A 15,749-nucleotide genomic window follows, 5' to 3' on the forward strand; every position below is an offset into this window, starting at 1 on the left:
GTCTGCTTCATTTGTTTTTTTTTAATATTTTCAGGTTTTTATGTAATTTGTGTATTCAGTAATTTTCAAACGGCAGAATTTGCTGTCATTATCCTGCACATCCATCTTGCTTTAAAATTCCTAAGATGTTTTGCCCTTACGAACAGAAAACAGCCTGAAAAGGTAGGCCGTCTGCACAGACCGATGCTGCTGCTGGATCTGACCACCTGAAACATGAGTTTTAAGTGAATTACCTTGCTCGTGTCAGCCAAGACATTCAGCGCTCTCATTACCAAAACTGGTGTCTTTGCCATGAAAATTATTTCCATCGTCCTGCCCTCCTGTCTTTCCTTAGCTTGCTGTTCCCTCTTCCCCAGCCCCCCCAAACCAAAGCCCATGCCTTCATGAGTTCATGATGTTTGTTTTCTATAAAGCCCTTCCACGACTGGGTGCAGAGCCTGTGCTGGAACGCAGCTTGCAGACAAAAGTGCAAAATTCAAAAAAATTGCTCCTGAGCAGTCCCAGCTGTAGGACACCAAGCAGTGGGGTTTTATCTCCTGAAGCCGCGTCCCAGCCCTGGTGAATGACGACCCTTCCGAGCTTCATCAGCCCAGGAATGAACTAGGCTCCCTGTGCCGATGTGCTGTAACGGAGCGTGATTTACAGGTCTATGAGCAGAAACTGTAGCTGCGGCAACAGCTGACTAGGATGTGTTAGCCCACAGAGAAAGCACCTCATCGATGCGATATTCTTGAACATTTATCAGTGGAGGTAAGACAGTTCTGGAAGGTAGGATGCAGGATGAGAGGGCTGTTCTCTGTCACCTGGTGAAAAGACATACCCATGGCAAAGAAAGCATCCTAAGAAACCATCTTCTAAAGAATTAAGGGAGTTGCGTCCATGTGAAGGTCAAATGAAGGTTGTTACATGAGTAAATCCTTTTGCAAAATCCAGTTCTGCTCTATCTATTAAAGTGTGCCTGAATCACAGAGTTTCTGTTGGCATAAGTATTTTAGCAGGGCCTGTAAGGGAGAGATTTTTCTGTCAGGTTAGTTATGCTGCCTCCATGTACTTCTCTGACAGATGTTTGAAAGCAGTTTTTTGATAACTTGCAGTAACAGCATAAAGGGTTTTCCTCCTCTGCATGTTTTTGATAGGGCTGTGTCTCTCGTAATCCTGGCTGACGCAGCTACATGGACGTGCCTTTGTAATACAGATCAAGTTTGAATTGGGTTGCTTGCTAAGAAAAAAAATCAAAATGTTTTATTTGTTAAAGTGACATTTCTGCTCTATTGAGGATATCAGAATACTCGCCTGAAATAAGCTTTGGTGCAAATTCCTTGGTATTTGTTAAATTAAACTGCAATAAGCTCCTTCATTTAGGAACTGGATGTGCAGCTCAGGCCAGTTTGGGAAGTGACAAGTACTGCAAATTGAGAGCGCTGTAACATTTGACACTTTCAGAAAATGCTTAGCAAGTTAATTGCTCCAATTTAAAAATTCTTCATGAGGCTTATTTGCATTTGGCTTCGGGAAATGTGTTTGATCAAAAAGCAAAGTACGATGCTTGCAAGTACAGACTGAGCTAGTGCTCCTGAGCTAGGGTAGCTAGACGCCAGTGCAGCTGTGGGACTGGGGGTGGAAGAAAAGCAGTAAAGGAATCAGCAAGATAAAAGTGTGAAATGATTTTATTAACGTTAAGACATAAATTGCGTATATTCTTTGGGGTTTTTTCATATCTCTGCTTCTCAGATGTTGATGCTTGTGTCATCTGATTCAGTAGAAATTGCATAAAATGGTCTAAAGGAATTTCAGATAATGATGACGTGCACGCAGCCCCGGTGGCCTAAATGAAGTTCCTGCGGATCTCTCACCACAGCTATACAATCTTTGTCGAACAGATGGAAGAGGAGGGGGGAAAGGGGACATATTTAAAGTATAAAACTCTTACTTGAAATCAAGGTCACTAAAATAATTACCATAAACCCATTAGCTAATGCAACTTTGGTCCAAACGCACGTCCAGCCACAGCCACAACAGCAGCAAGTCGTTCCTTGGGCATCTCTTTTCCACAGTCCCACGCCCGCAGAGCGCGCGCTCCTTAGCAGCCCGCCTGCCCGCTGCCTTTTTTTTTTTTTTTTTTTTTTTTTTTTTTTTTCCCCAAACCCTGCTCGGAGCACTGTGGACATTTGAAACCAACTCATTTGCTGCTGCCAGCGGCTGTCACGACGAGGCGAAGCGGGCCACGGCCACGCTTCCCCACCCGTGAGGGAGCCTTCGCCTCAGGCTCCAGCCCCTGAGGGAATCCTCGCCTCAGAGCCCAGCCCGCCTTTTCCCTCACACCCGGGCCCCGCCCCGCCCCCGCGCGGACCCCTCCCCGCCAGGCGCCCGGGCGTGAGCGCAGGCGCAGCCGCCGCCGCCGCCGCGCCGGGGAGGGGCGGAGCGGAGCGGAGTCGCGAACTCTGACCTCCGGGAACCGGAGCCGATCGACGACAACTAAAGCTGCGGGAGAGGCCGCCGGGCCCCGCCAGGTGAGCGTACTCCACCGGCCGCCGACGCGGCTCTTTGGTGGTTGGCCGCGCGTTAACCGTGCGGGCCCGGCCTCCGCGGAGCGGAGCGCGGGGCACCGCCCGCCCCGTTTCGCCTCAGGCCTCGGCGCGTCCCGGTGGCGGCCCCGCGCCCCCCGACCTTTCACCTACAGGAACCGCTTACGCCTCCCGCCGCCCCGTATCCGGGCGGCGCCGGCTGCCGCTTCCCGCCGGCGCTGGGCGGGCTCCGGTCCCTCCTGCTGAGGAGAGGGAGGCGGCGGGCGATACCACCCTCCATGCTGGGCTCCGGCTCCCTCCGACCCGGCCCCGCGCAGCCATTTTGTGTGGGGCGCAGCTCCGCGGCCCCGCTGGCCGAGGCGGAGGGGCGAGCCCGGGCGCTGGCTCCTCGTTCCTTCCCCCGATCGGTGAAGCCCCCCCCCACAGGGAGGGGAGAGGCGAGGGCAGCCTGCCGGGGTTCGGGGGGGGGGGGGGGGACGGGCCCGGGCGCTGGGCTGCTGCCTGGTCGCCGCATGTCTGTCTGGCTTGTTTGTCTGTCTGTCTCCCGCGGCCTTAGTCCTCTCGGGGGGGGGGGGGGGGGGAAATGTGACCGTGGCCCCCCCCCGCCGGCCACTTTGTGCCCGCTGACTCCATCACCCCGCCGTTCCGCTCTTCTCAAATATCTCTGGCGGCTGTCTGGGTTTATGTGGGTGAAGGGAGTGCGTCCTGCGTAACCCCCGGTGTTATTTTTTGTTGTTGGGGCAGGCGACCCTGTCGCTGTTCTTTATTTTGTCTCCTTGGGTGGGGTTTTTCTGCCAAGCTGCGGGGTTTGTGGGTTCTCTCCTTTCTCGGTGCTGCAGTGTCTTGTCTTGAGGGTAAAAAAACCAACCAAACACGGCCCTGTACCACAGGATGAACTTAAATTTGCACGTTGTGGAGGGAAGAGAGGGGATGGCCTGTGTTGTGCAAATACACTTGGGCAACAGGAAGAGAAAAAGTCTTGATACTGGTTTTATGGCCAGATGAGTGTGTAGACATGATTCTTGAAAAATTGAGTTGGGCATTCTTCATATGTGAACTCTCTGATCTGAAGCTACTGATAGGAGCATCAGCAAAGTGGACTTGGGAAAGGGTGTAGTAGGGACAGCTGCATCCACACCTATCATAGAAAAATAAGATGGCAAAAAATTCAAATAGTTGTCTGTAGGACAGCTTCCTAATTTTGCAGTCTGCATTGTATAAGTAGAAATATAAGTATGGGGGGAGGCAAAACATCACGTTACTGTGCTGGACGAGACAGCGTTTAACCAGTGACTCTTTCTTCTACACTTGGTAATTTTGGATGGCTTTTTCTGTGTTGTGCTTTAACCCCAGCCAGCAACTCATGTGCTTCCCCCCCACCCAGTGGGATGAGGGAGAGAATCAGGGAAAAAAACAAACACTAAAACTCATGGGTTGACATAAAGACAGTTTAATAGGACAGAAAGGAGGAAATAATAATAATATGACAATAATAATAATAAAAGGATTGGAATTTACAAAACAAGTGATGCACAATGCAAATGCTCACCACTCACTGACTGATGCCCAGTTAGTTCCTGAGCAGCGATCCACCCCCCAGGCCAACTCCCCCCAGTTTATATACTGGGCATGACATCACATGGTATGGAATACCCCTTTGGCCAGTTTGGGTCAGCTGTCCTGGCTATGTCCCCTCCCAACTCCTTGTGCCCCTCCAGCCTTCTTGCTGGCTGGGCATGAGAAGCTGAAAAATCTTTGACTTAGTCTAAACACTACTCAGCAACAACTGAAAACATCAGTGTGTTACCAACATTCTTCTCATCCTAAATCCAAGACATAACACTATACCAGCTACTAGAAAGAAAATGAACTCTATCCCAGCTGAAACCAGGACATGCTGTAACAGCATTTTTACCTGGAAACAATTCCATAAATATACCACCACCCCTCCTTAGTCTATGGTAGCTAGTTGTGACATGAGATGTCCAACAGAGCATTTAGCCCACAGCTCACTCCTTGCTGTACAGCTTTCCTCAGGGACACTTGTTTGAGGGAAGTCTTAAGGTCTGTGAAATGTTTGACTGCTGCTGTCTGTAGCTCTTTCTCCAGAGATATTGCAGACCCTCTCTTATCACAGGACTAAGTATTTTCATGTGATGGTGGTCAGCTGTATGTGTGGGCATGCATGGTAATGTAAGGAACATAACTGACCTCAGCCGGTGGGGTGTACAGTCCTTAACTGCTTCTGCAGTTCATGCAAACTGCTCTAGCTGGATCATTGGATGCCACTTGCTAAGTCTGTTGCATTCTGCAACAACAGATCAAGATTCTTATTACAGAAAAGAGCTCACAGTAGGGAAATTAACTAGCTTTAACCTTTCCCCTCAATTCTTATTAATATTTCTGTTTTTCTTGCTGGCTGTATTTTCTTGTGAAATGTTGTCTTGAAGGGAAGAAATTTGGTGGGAGTTACGATATCCTGAAGAATAGCCGTAGCCCAGGCTAGATTGCGGGACAGGAGGGGAGATTGGGTTTTGGGTTGGTTTTTTTTAAGCCTACCTTGATTTTGGGTTGGTTTTTTTTAAGCCTACCTTGATTTTTCTGGTCTAGTTTCTTAGCCTCTGAAGACAAAGCCCTAAGCAACGTCTGTAACTCTGAAGCTGACTTTGCTTTGAGGGAAAAGGGGTAGGACCAGATGACCTCCAGAAGTACCTTTCAACATGAACTATTTTATGATTGTATTCTGTTACTAAAGTTGAAGAGGTGGGGGGGGGGGAGACAGGGAACCAAAACCAAACAAAAACGCACTGATACTCTAGTTAAATAGTTCACATGCAAAATATATTTACAGAATGCTTAAAGCTAATGCGCTAGTCCAGTGAAAACTGGCTTTCATCTATAATGTGAAATCTAAATATTTACATTGGTAAGATTAGTTTGCTTGTTTCCTATGCTGCTACTCAATTTTTGGTTTTGAGTTATTGTGTGCTCATTGTATTATGCGATTAAAGTTTGTGCAGCCAGTGAAAATGCTAGAATTTCCTTACAGTTTGTGAAGGAAAGCAGTCTCCCTAAAGAAAGTAACCTGTGTCTAATGTCTGAGTCAAAAAAACCTGAAAAAAAAATCACCCCTTGCTTAAAGTAGGGAGCTTAACTGTCTATAAGGAATACAGCGGTGTCAAATCTTCAACTTGCACACGTTTGTTCTGCTGGCAGGCAAAGAGGATCTCAGCTGGCAGAGGGTACGTGTGCCTTTCCTGCTTCAGCAGCCGCCCTGGCTTAAGCAGTTTTAATAGTAAGCTTTGCTAACCTGTGTTATTTTGGTTGATAGAGGTCAGGGAGCTCTCATTTGAGTATCTGCTTTCCCAGACCTGTGGGGGCATTAACATCCATGGTGAGGAAGCGGTAAGCAGCTGGGGTGGGTGTGGGGGCCACAGGCTCTGGCTGGCACAGCTGTCTGCATATGCTTTTTTGTCACATGCAGGCTGCAGCATGCAACCCAACAGTGACCATCAGGGAAAACTAAACAATACCTAAGTTACTTTCTGGTAAGCTTTTAAAATTTTTTTCCTCAGTGTTCTTTCAAGGTGCTTTTAGCACTTTAAACTTGTGCCTGTGCGTTATGGGCATAAGGTAAGCCGCTGCAAAACAGAATTTAATCAGTGTGAGAATGGTGGATAAAACTGCAAAGGTACAGTTAATCAAATTCTTACTCTTGTGTGTATGCAGACCTGTCCATATTCTTACCTTTCAGTCAGCAGCTTTTGATTCCAGAGATTATTGCATTAGATAGTACTCACCAAACTCTTAAATCAACAAAGGTTTTCTCTTCTGAAGAATCAAACTCTTAATTTCCTTTTCTCTGAGACTGGAAGGTTGCTTGTGCTTTCTGAGCGAGTCCCAACTATCTTATGATGCAGTGCTGCAGATTTTGTAAGAAAGTACGTTCCTTCCTGAAAATCATGGTCTAAGAACTGCCTTTCTGTATCAATATTTAGATTAATTATGTTGGTTTGGCCAGGCCTTCTCTGAACGGCTGTTCAAATTTGTTTTTACTTAAATTACTTCTGTTCAACTTGATACGAAGACAGGCTGGGCTAAGCTAAATATTTGACTGCCTTTGCAGGAAGTGAAACCAGAAACTTGGAAAACATAAACCACCAAAAACTAAAGCCAAACCCTCTGCTATTGTCATATTAGCTATAATTAATGGTTGTTTCATTCCAAATAAGTTGAGGTTGCTGTTCATAACTTAGCAGTAACTTTGTGGTGTGAAAACTGCCCAATTTGCTTTGGTAATATGTTGCCTTTGAAGTACTAGCAGGACAGTGTTAAGTGTCAACATGACTAATGCTTTCACTTTTGACTGACTATTTTTTCCATAGTGCTTTACATGCATGTTTATAGGATTTAAAAAAAAAAAAATACACTCACCCTCTAACAAAATCTAATCCTGTGGAGTTGATAAAGAAAAAAAAAAAAGAAAAACAGGGAAAAGGCAGGTGATGAGATTTATAAAGGGATATTTTTATCTGAAACAATGTCAACACTGATTTACTGGGAGGATGTGTATGAAACTCGGGGTTTTTTTCTGAAGGAATTTTCTGTGGGTAAGAACATGTGCAAGTTGTAAGGGAAGAGTTAGTAGTAGTACTGTTGAATAGGCTTGCAAGTCCTTTCTGTAGTGTTCCTTCATGTGTAAACTACCTTGTCTGTGGCTGTAGTTCAGTGAATACTCCAAGCAGCCATCTCACACCACACCCATGTGGGCAGTTTGGTGTTATACATAAGCTGGTGTAACAATACGGCCTTTTTCCAAAAGAAGTGGTCTTATTTCTGTTTCTGCCTGCTTTTCTTGTGTTACGTATAGCAATTGTTAGCTGCAGGGTGAATAAATTCAGAAGATGAGCTTACCTTACAGCTATACAACCACGAGGTCAAATGCAGAGGGGTACAAAGCTGTCAGCCAGGAGTGGGGCTACCTCTTTGTGAAATGCTGTAATTATCCCATAGCGGATGTAATGCCTCGGTGTGTTCGGAAAGAAGGGTTTGCACTCGCTATGCTGTCTTAGTGTAATCTTTGCATGCCAGGTGGGGAGAACGGAACCTAATCCAGCAAAGCGGGAGGTCTTCAGTCAGATGAGCTTCCTGGTCTGGTTCGCTGTGCAGCTTCAGCTCTGCCACAGGGAACCAGTTTGAGGTTTTTTTCCTTCTTGTACCAATGCGGGATTTTGCAAGCTTCAGGTGGAGATGCAGGCTATGGCTGACATTACACAGGGCAGCTTGACCTGATTAAATGGCTGTCTCCTTACCTAGCTCTGGCGTGTAGCCAGTGCTCATGTGAGTGGACTCAGCTTGCAGACAGCCCCCTTGCCTTTCCCCCTCCTTCCATTCCCCCGTTTGTGGGGCTGGTGAGCTGAATCAGCCCTGTAGCTGTTCAGGCAGGTTCTAGAGATGGCACGATAAAAGCAACAGGACCCCAGGGCTAAAAGTGAGACGACTGTCCTTTGGTGGCCCAAACTGTAAGAATGACTCTGCAGTCTCCTGAAAATTTATCCTAGCAATCTTGTTTTCTCACCTCTCCTCCCACTGTAGCACTTGCTTACATGAAAAAGCAGTGAGAGCAACGATTCTACATTAATTGTACAGGCATGACTGCAAATGCTCCTCTTTCTCTATTGCTGTGTGCCTTTTAATTGTTCCCTTATGCTTTTACAAGCATCTCATCTTCCCTTGCTTGCCTGCAGGTTTAGCTGCTTCAGTTTCCTATTGCTATCTGTCTCTTACATATGTACTCTCTAAATCTTGATGTCATGCAAATTTAGTAAACAGTATCTAACTGGGTGTCAAGAGTCACATAAATATTCCTTAGTTCATTGATAAAGAGAATGTTACTACTTTAAGTCTGCCAACTGTTCTACCATCTTGAGCAATATGGCTTATAGAACGATAATCCAAGAATAGCTCATTTAGCTTGCCGAGTTCATTGAGCTTTTCTTGTAGAAAGCATTGAGCAAAGTAGCATCGTTTGTTTCACAGATGTGTTTGGGTTCCTTGGCTTAATTTATTATCTATAAAGCATTGCAGAATACTGTTCTGAAGTATAAAGAAATCTTAGTGCTTAAAGCAAGTTACAGAACCCCAGCTCTGGCACTTCTAATCATAGAGGCATTAAGTGCTTTCTCTTTTACATGTAGCTATTTATTAAACAAGTTTGGCACAGGTTATGTTGAATTCTTAATTAGTACAGGATGAGTTTGAAAAAGGAAATGAGGACTAGTTTCCATTTTAAGGTACAGAGCAGCTGTAAGCCCGGTGGGGTGACCTGAGCTAAAATAGTGTATCCTTAATTCATTTTCTGAGATCATTTGAAATCATTTACTACTGCAGCAGTATGACTATAGAGAGTGATTAAGACAGTTTCTTTTAACAGGGAATACTTCTCCAGTTAGCTTTCCATTATATTAACCTTTTGAGCTTTCCTAAAAAGTCATGTTGATCTTCCTGTATTTGTCTTTACTGTGATGTAAGAACAGAACGATGTTCACGGTAACATCTGCGGTGGTAACTAGTTAACGTGCCTGCACCTCAAAAGTATCTAGAAAGTTCTTATGTAACTTTATTAGTTTAAATGTGCATCTGATCTTCTACAGGTGGATTTAATCTAGGAAAGACCCCTGTGTTAACACACATTCCGTACATATACATAGTCATTACCAGAATCATTATGAATTCCATACATACAGAGAGTCAAACTGGTTTGACAGTGCCAGCAGGGTAAGTTAAACTACTCAAACTTTACAAGCAACATTTTTGCACCAGTAAAACTACACTGGCCAGGGTTACGACATTTTATTTTTAAAGTAAACTGAAGACCTCTGGGGTGGACAGAATTTTCTCATGTTGTATCTTCACACCGATGCAGTTTGTTCTCACTCATTTAAAGGGTGTTAAATCAGAATCAAGGTACCTGATAGTGGGGCAGCTATGCCAACAGTGCAATATAACAGAACAAGAAATGTTACCATTTATATCAAATGGAGGGTCCAAACATAAAGAAATATTCTTCTTGCTACTGCTTTTAAAGTCCTTGGTCTACACTGGTATAATATTTTGAAATACTGTTGGTAGGAACTTGCTTCTAGGACAATTAAAGTTGTATAACTGTTGTCACTGGAGAAGGGTGTGAGTTAAACATTGATGTCTTCTGGGTATAACTGTACTAGTGGAAGAGTGGTTAGTGTTCCTGATTACTGACCCTCAAATCTGCTGGCTGTTCTCATGGGAATGTTTCCTAACCCATTTCAGTTGAAGTAAGCCAAAAAGAATTTAAAAAGTAAGTCTTTCCTAAGTTATTTTGACTAAAGCATTGGGGAAACTCTGGCACGTAAAAACTGAGGAAGAAGTAAAGAAGAATGGTTGAATTAGTGCAAGCTAATGAAAGATAGCCACTGACATGGTGGCTTATGGAGCGCTTATCTAAAGTAGTGATGGAAAACCATTGGCAACTGATGCCAAGTTCAACATCAACAAGTTTGGGCTAACACTGATGATAGTGATGTATTTAAAAATAATTCTGACTCCTCCTGCCAAGAAGGCTCACTAACTCATTTCCTAAGGGCATAAACTAATGATATTTACATAAGATATACATACAGAAAGAGATTCCGGTTGGATTTCATTTGAGCCTGAAGATGATGAAGAGAGATGCAGTAAATGCATTACTGCATTACTTGTAAGTAATACAGAGGAAGTCTAATGCCTGTCTTTGGTCAAAATGCCTGCTTTTAGATAAGCTGCTTCTAATAAATTGGGTTGTGATATTGAGGTTTTGAAAAGAAGAGAGATGGATATATGATACTGTCTCTCCGTGAGTTAGTTTCTTTTTCAAAGGTTTTTGAAAGATCTTAATTTCTTGTGATTTAATTATGTGGGAAGTAATACTGTCAAGCAGTCAAGAAGTAACTTTGAAAACAAATGCAGTGATTCTACTTGTAAAGCAGGTCTAATCAGTATAAATACAGATGCTAATATTTGTGTTACTCTGTACCTAGAGCAACAGAAGAGGAGCCTTACTGTGTTGGGAGTCTTCTAAGAAAGTGATGTTTCCCTGGCCCCAGAAATTTACCACTAATGAGAGGATACACAGATGGATCATAACAGACTGAGGGAATACAAGGGTACAGAAGTAGAATATATTGGACAGTTGGAGAGGCGGTGACCGTGTTGACAGTCTGAATGTTGTCAGTTTTGACATTGTCAGCAACACATCTCCTTTAAGACAAATTGAAGGAAGGGTATGTATTTGTTTTGTAGAGTTTTAGGAAGAGTGTTTCCAATTGTTAGGGGTTTGTGTGGCACGGGTTTTGATGGCAGGGGAGGGGCTGCAGGGCTGTCTCCTGTGAGAAGCTCCTAGAAGCTTCCCCGGCTCCAAGTTGGACCTGCCGCTGGCTAAGGCCGAGCCTTTTTCCCCAAGTCAAGTCTGTTTTGCCCATGACCATCACTGGTGAGTGATCCCTCTCTGTCCTTGTCTTGACTCACGAGGTTTTCATTATATTTTCTCCTCATCCCACTGGGGGGGAGGAATGAGCAAGTGGCCTCGTGGTGCTTTGTTACCAGCTGGGCTTAAACCATGACACAATCTTAATGGCAGATCTGCAAAAAGTTGTAGAAGGAAGTAAGACTTAAGCAGTGAACAGTATTACTAGCTAAATGGTCATGGGACAAAGCATTTCTTATCACTTCATTTTTCAGAACCTTCATGGTAAAAGTAAAGGCAAGGATCTTAAGTCTAATGTGACAAAGGGAAACCAGTAGAGCTATTAAGCAATAATTGCTATAAGCAACAATAGACTCACTGGTTGAAACAGTGAGTGAAGAAAATAATTTTGCAAGAGTATTCAAAGTGAGATATAAATGAGGTAAAATTTAACTGGGCAATGTTTGCAAACAACATAGTGCTTGATGTATTGGCAGGAGCCTTGGCTCTCCTTCCCCCTGTTGGAGTAATAATATAACTGTAGTATTACAGTTCTTTTAATTGTGGGACATTATAAAGAAGATACTAAAAGTATGTGCAGTTTTTTTCATTTTGTCTTCTCTGGCCTCTTAGAATTCCAGCTCTTATCCTTTCATTGGTTTAGATAACTTCAGAAAGGAACTATAAATGTGATTAGCAGTCTTTAACTAGCATCTGGATAGAGTTTGGTTTATCTTGGTTTGTCTCATTCCCTTTGAAAGGAGAACAAAGCATTCTCGAGCAAGAAACCATCAATTATTTGACTTTACTTCTTTCCTATACTGACAATAAAAAACATTTCTCGTATGTTGCCTGACGCATGCTTTGAAGGTGTGTGGCATGGTTTGGACAGGTGTGGAGAAAAGAAGCATTTCTGAAATCAGGAAGATTGACATTAGATGAGAACACCTTGAAGATTACTTCCAGTTATTGAAGATCAAAACTCAGACTGTGGTGATAGTTACTTTAAATCTTTTTCTTTACTGGGAAATGAAGGTTTGTTCTAAAGTGTTTAAGAAATATTTCCCAGTTTCAGACAGCTCAGAGTTTAGAATATATGCATCATTTCACAGGAAACAATTCAGACTTTGGGAATGTTGGCTGGAGTAACTCAGGAAAAGAAGCTTTTAAAAACATGAAAAAATTTGCTAAATTTCTAAGTTTACATAATAGGAAAAAAAACCAGCTAAAACTTTTTTCTCCCGCTTAATTCTTTGCAGGGATCTCTAAAGAATGATTAAGCATACCTGATGTGAACTCTAAGATAGATACCTTAGGTAAGCAAAAGGTGAACTACAAAACTTTTTCCATCTGTCCCAAAGTTAGCTTAGAATTTGTTGATAGCCAGTTCTCCTTGACCTGTCCTGCCAGCCCCCGTCTCCAGTGTCAAGATGCACAGCCTAACAGGTAGCTACTGCTCAAAGAGGCAGCCATGCTGCTTCGCACAACTGGAAGTGGAGCTTGTCTGACTCCACACTGAGCTGTGTCAGGCAGCCGGGTGGGCCGAAAACAAAGGGTGCAGTTTCATGGTGCAGTTGAACTGAATTACCAGCTCCCAACCAACAAGAATGGAAAGGGAGGTTTGCTTCCTCCTTAATCTCCATTTTTTTCCCTCCCTCCCTTGACTTCTAACAGCATGTTCTCCCTTTTGTCTGCGATGGAGTGAATCTGACTGCAAAGTAAATTAGTTCAGTGTGCTTACCTAGCAGAAGTGTTCAAGGCCAGGTTGGATGGGGCTTTGAGCAACCTGGTCTAGTGGAAGGTGTCCCTGCCCATGGCAGGGGCGTTGGAACTAGATGACCTTTTAAGGTCCCTTCCAACCCAAACCATTCTATGATTCTATGTTTGGTGCATTTTTGCTAGGTTTTCTGTCTTTTTAGTGAGTTGAATTGTCTTACTGTGTGGTCAGTACCACCACAGCTTGGTCAGGGTGAGCAGGACCTTCTCCCCGGGGGTGAGCTGTAATTCTGTTCAGACTGCCTTTGAAACTATGTCCTGACTTTACAAATAAGAAAGAGGTTTCTGTCAGTTCAGTTCCTTGAACTGACTCCTCACGGCATTATGTGTATGCCAATGCCAGCACTGGAAGAGATTAAATAATAAAGCAAAAATGGGGAGTGGGATAGGAATGCCTGTTTCAGCTAGCCATTTCAGCAGTTGAGCTGTGGCATGAAATGCTGCCTGAAAGTTTATCGTTTAAACATTTAAGTTGGTGAGGTTTTTTTGCCAGTATACATGCTCTTCAGAACAAAGTCATGTGGTTTATTGGAGGTGATTTAAGCTAAGGCATTTCAGCACAGAGTACCATTGTTACAAATAGTGGATTTGTCAATTAGTGCCCTGGTGTTTAGGGTTCACCAAGTTAAATAAAGCAACAACATACAAAAGAACCTACTACTGAATGTTCATGCAACTTGAAATTGCAAGTGTCAAAATATAAAACATCATGTAGTTAATCTGTAAATTCTTGTCAGTAATACTCTTTAATTTCATGTTATTAAAAAAAAAGATAGAAAATGTAAGGGAATAATCCTGTAAAATGTATGAATTTTTCATTGTATGTAATTGCAAGTCATACTGGTTACGAAGGATATGTTGGCAGTGCATGAAGTTGTGCAGTGATGTGAGCCATAGCCTCACTTATGCCATTTCATTAGCCTTTATTTTAGGCTAAAAGTGTCAAAAGACACTCGTCATTCACGGTTTTGTCTTAAAGTCCATGGAAATTCCAGCTCCTTGGGCCAAAATTAAAATTACACTCTTCACTTTAAGAGCTGTGATAAGTAATGAAGGACCTCAGTGCAACTCCTGACATGACCAAGGTGCTGTTGAGCCAGTTGCTGAGCAGTACTCTTTACTGCATGGTGTTTTAACACAAACGGTAAAGACAAGCTTCAGAATAATGCACTACACTCTGGTGATTCAGCAACCAGTTCCAAAGTAGCACATCCACATGTGCGCTTCAAGATGATGAGATGGAGGATTAATTCAGTGGGGCGTTCCAAGCTATGCTGTCTCCGCTTCTATGCTGTTGAAGTCTGACCAGTGTTTCGGACTGGTTGTCTGCTTCTGAGACTTGTATCAGTGTTTTACCTCACTGGCAAGAGCCTGTAGTGGAACTGACTGTTAAGGAGTACTAACTTGCCAGTTACTCTTTTGTACACAAAGGAATTTCACCTGCTGAAGTGAAGCCAGCGTAAGATCCTATCCTCATAATCAGTATAACTTCATAGATCAGGCCTGAGGTACATTGGTCTTAAGATGTGACTGTGTTAAGAAAAAAAATCACTGGAGGGATATATTGGCATTTATCCATTTTAAACAGTCTTAAGTTTAGTTCTGTTTAGAGGCTTGTTTCACTACAGAAGTTTAAAAATGCAAATGTTGCAACAGTGTAAATGCACCAGTACATTTTATGCCTATAATAGGACAGTTTCTAACTTAACTCTGAGCTTTTAAACTTAATAATTTGTGAGTCAAAGCAATTAAAGTTTCACAGCTTCTCCATAAATGGGTTTATCGGTATTTATAACTCAAGAACTTTACACCTCTGCTTTATAGCCTCAAAAACATGTAATCACAAGCTCAATACCCTCAAAAACTGAACTTGCAATTAAATAGAATAAATAAGTAAGGCTTTACCAGAAGGATGGTGCTTCATGCCAAAAACCCTGAGTATATATATATTTTTTATCATTATTATTATTTAGTGATGGCTTTGAATGACAAAACTTTAACACAAAAATGTGAAGGCCTAATACCCCTTTCCTTTTGGTCAAGTGATAGGTTTTCTAAAAAGAATCCAGTAGGATGATTAATGTCACATCAAAAGAGGCCTCAAATTACCAAGTTCTAATGCATGCAAGAAGATGCAGAAAAACTGAGTACATTCTTCCAATGCATCAATTACTGTTGTAAACACTATTTAAAAAAACTGCTTTCATAGTTCTTTTCATAACATAGCAGTTGCCAGTTGGTACTGATATGAATTATATCTAGGAAAGAACCTAGTTGTTGTGTTAGTCAAAGGTTTTTTTCATAATTGTAAAGGTATACTGACAAATTCTATCACTTCAATTATCCCATTTAAGTCTCAGAAATTGAATTTTTAATATATATACATGCACATAGACACACTTTATGCTATCACAGTACTTTCATTGTAATATTTTTCTAGGCAATGGATTTCTGCTTATAGGTTGTAATAACTGCATGTCAGAGGCGGTTTGCTTAATATTTTTATTGATTACCAACGTGTTTTTCAGGGCTAATCTTCTAAGTTATCAGGAGCTAGTGTATACTGTATCTCTACCAGCTTCTCTCCAGAAATTTTGCATTGCTACTAGTAATACAGTTGTAGCAAGAAGAATGTTTTTATTTTAGTAGTCTGAGCTAAGGAAACAACATGTTACTAGTCCGTGCAAACTATTAAAAATGTTCTTTCAATTTTACATAGCAGCTCTTCGTTGTGGTCTGACCATAGTAGTTGCAGATTCTTACTCAAGTGAGTGTATTCCTTTTCCATTTTATGCGTGCCCCATGTGCTCGTGCTCAGATGATTTGTCTCGCTTTGGCAGCTGGTTCTGCGTCCATGGGCTGAGTTTCCTTGTGCTTATTCCAGGCAGTGTGAAGAGGCAGGACAGCCTCAACCAATTCTCCAGATTCCTCTTCATCATAAGAGTTCAGTCTTGTTTGCATGCTTGAAG

The 15,749-nt window shown here is 42.8% G+C and overlaps 1 protein-coding gene across 8 annotated transcripts in view; it reads left to right on the top strand.

The window, feature by feature from the left end:
- The first annotated feature begins 2,291 nt into the window (after window positions 1–2,291).
- The window catches only part of NR2C1 (nuclear receptor subfamily 2 group C member 1), a 55,293-nt gene continuing 41,835 nt past the window's right edge, over window positions 2,292–15,749 (top strand). The window contains exons 1-3 of one of the 8 annotated variants that reach the window (XM_052774270.1): window positions 10,034–10,260; window positions 10,580–10,822; window positions 12,264–12,320. The gene's annotated coding sequence lies outside the window, so the exon portion shown is untranslated. Of the gene's footprint in view, window positions 2,511–10,033; window positions 10,261–10,328; window positions 10,823–12,263; window positions 12,321–15,749 lie in introns of those variants that run through there. The other 7 variants (XM_052774271.1, XM_052774273.1, XM_052774276.1 and 4 more) reach the window with 7 other exon arrangements.

Source organism: Harpia harpyja, chromosome 23 (genome assembly GCF_026419915.1).
Source record: "Harpia harpyja isolate bHarHar1 chromosome 23, bHarHar1 primary haplotype, whole genome shotgun sequence".
Classification (NCBI taxonomy): Eukaryota; Metazoa; Chordata; class Aves; order Accipitriformes; family Accipitridae; genus Harpia; species Harpia harpyja.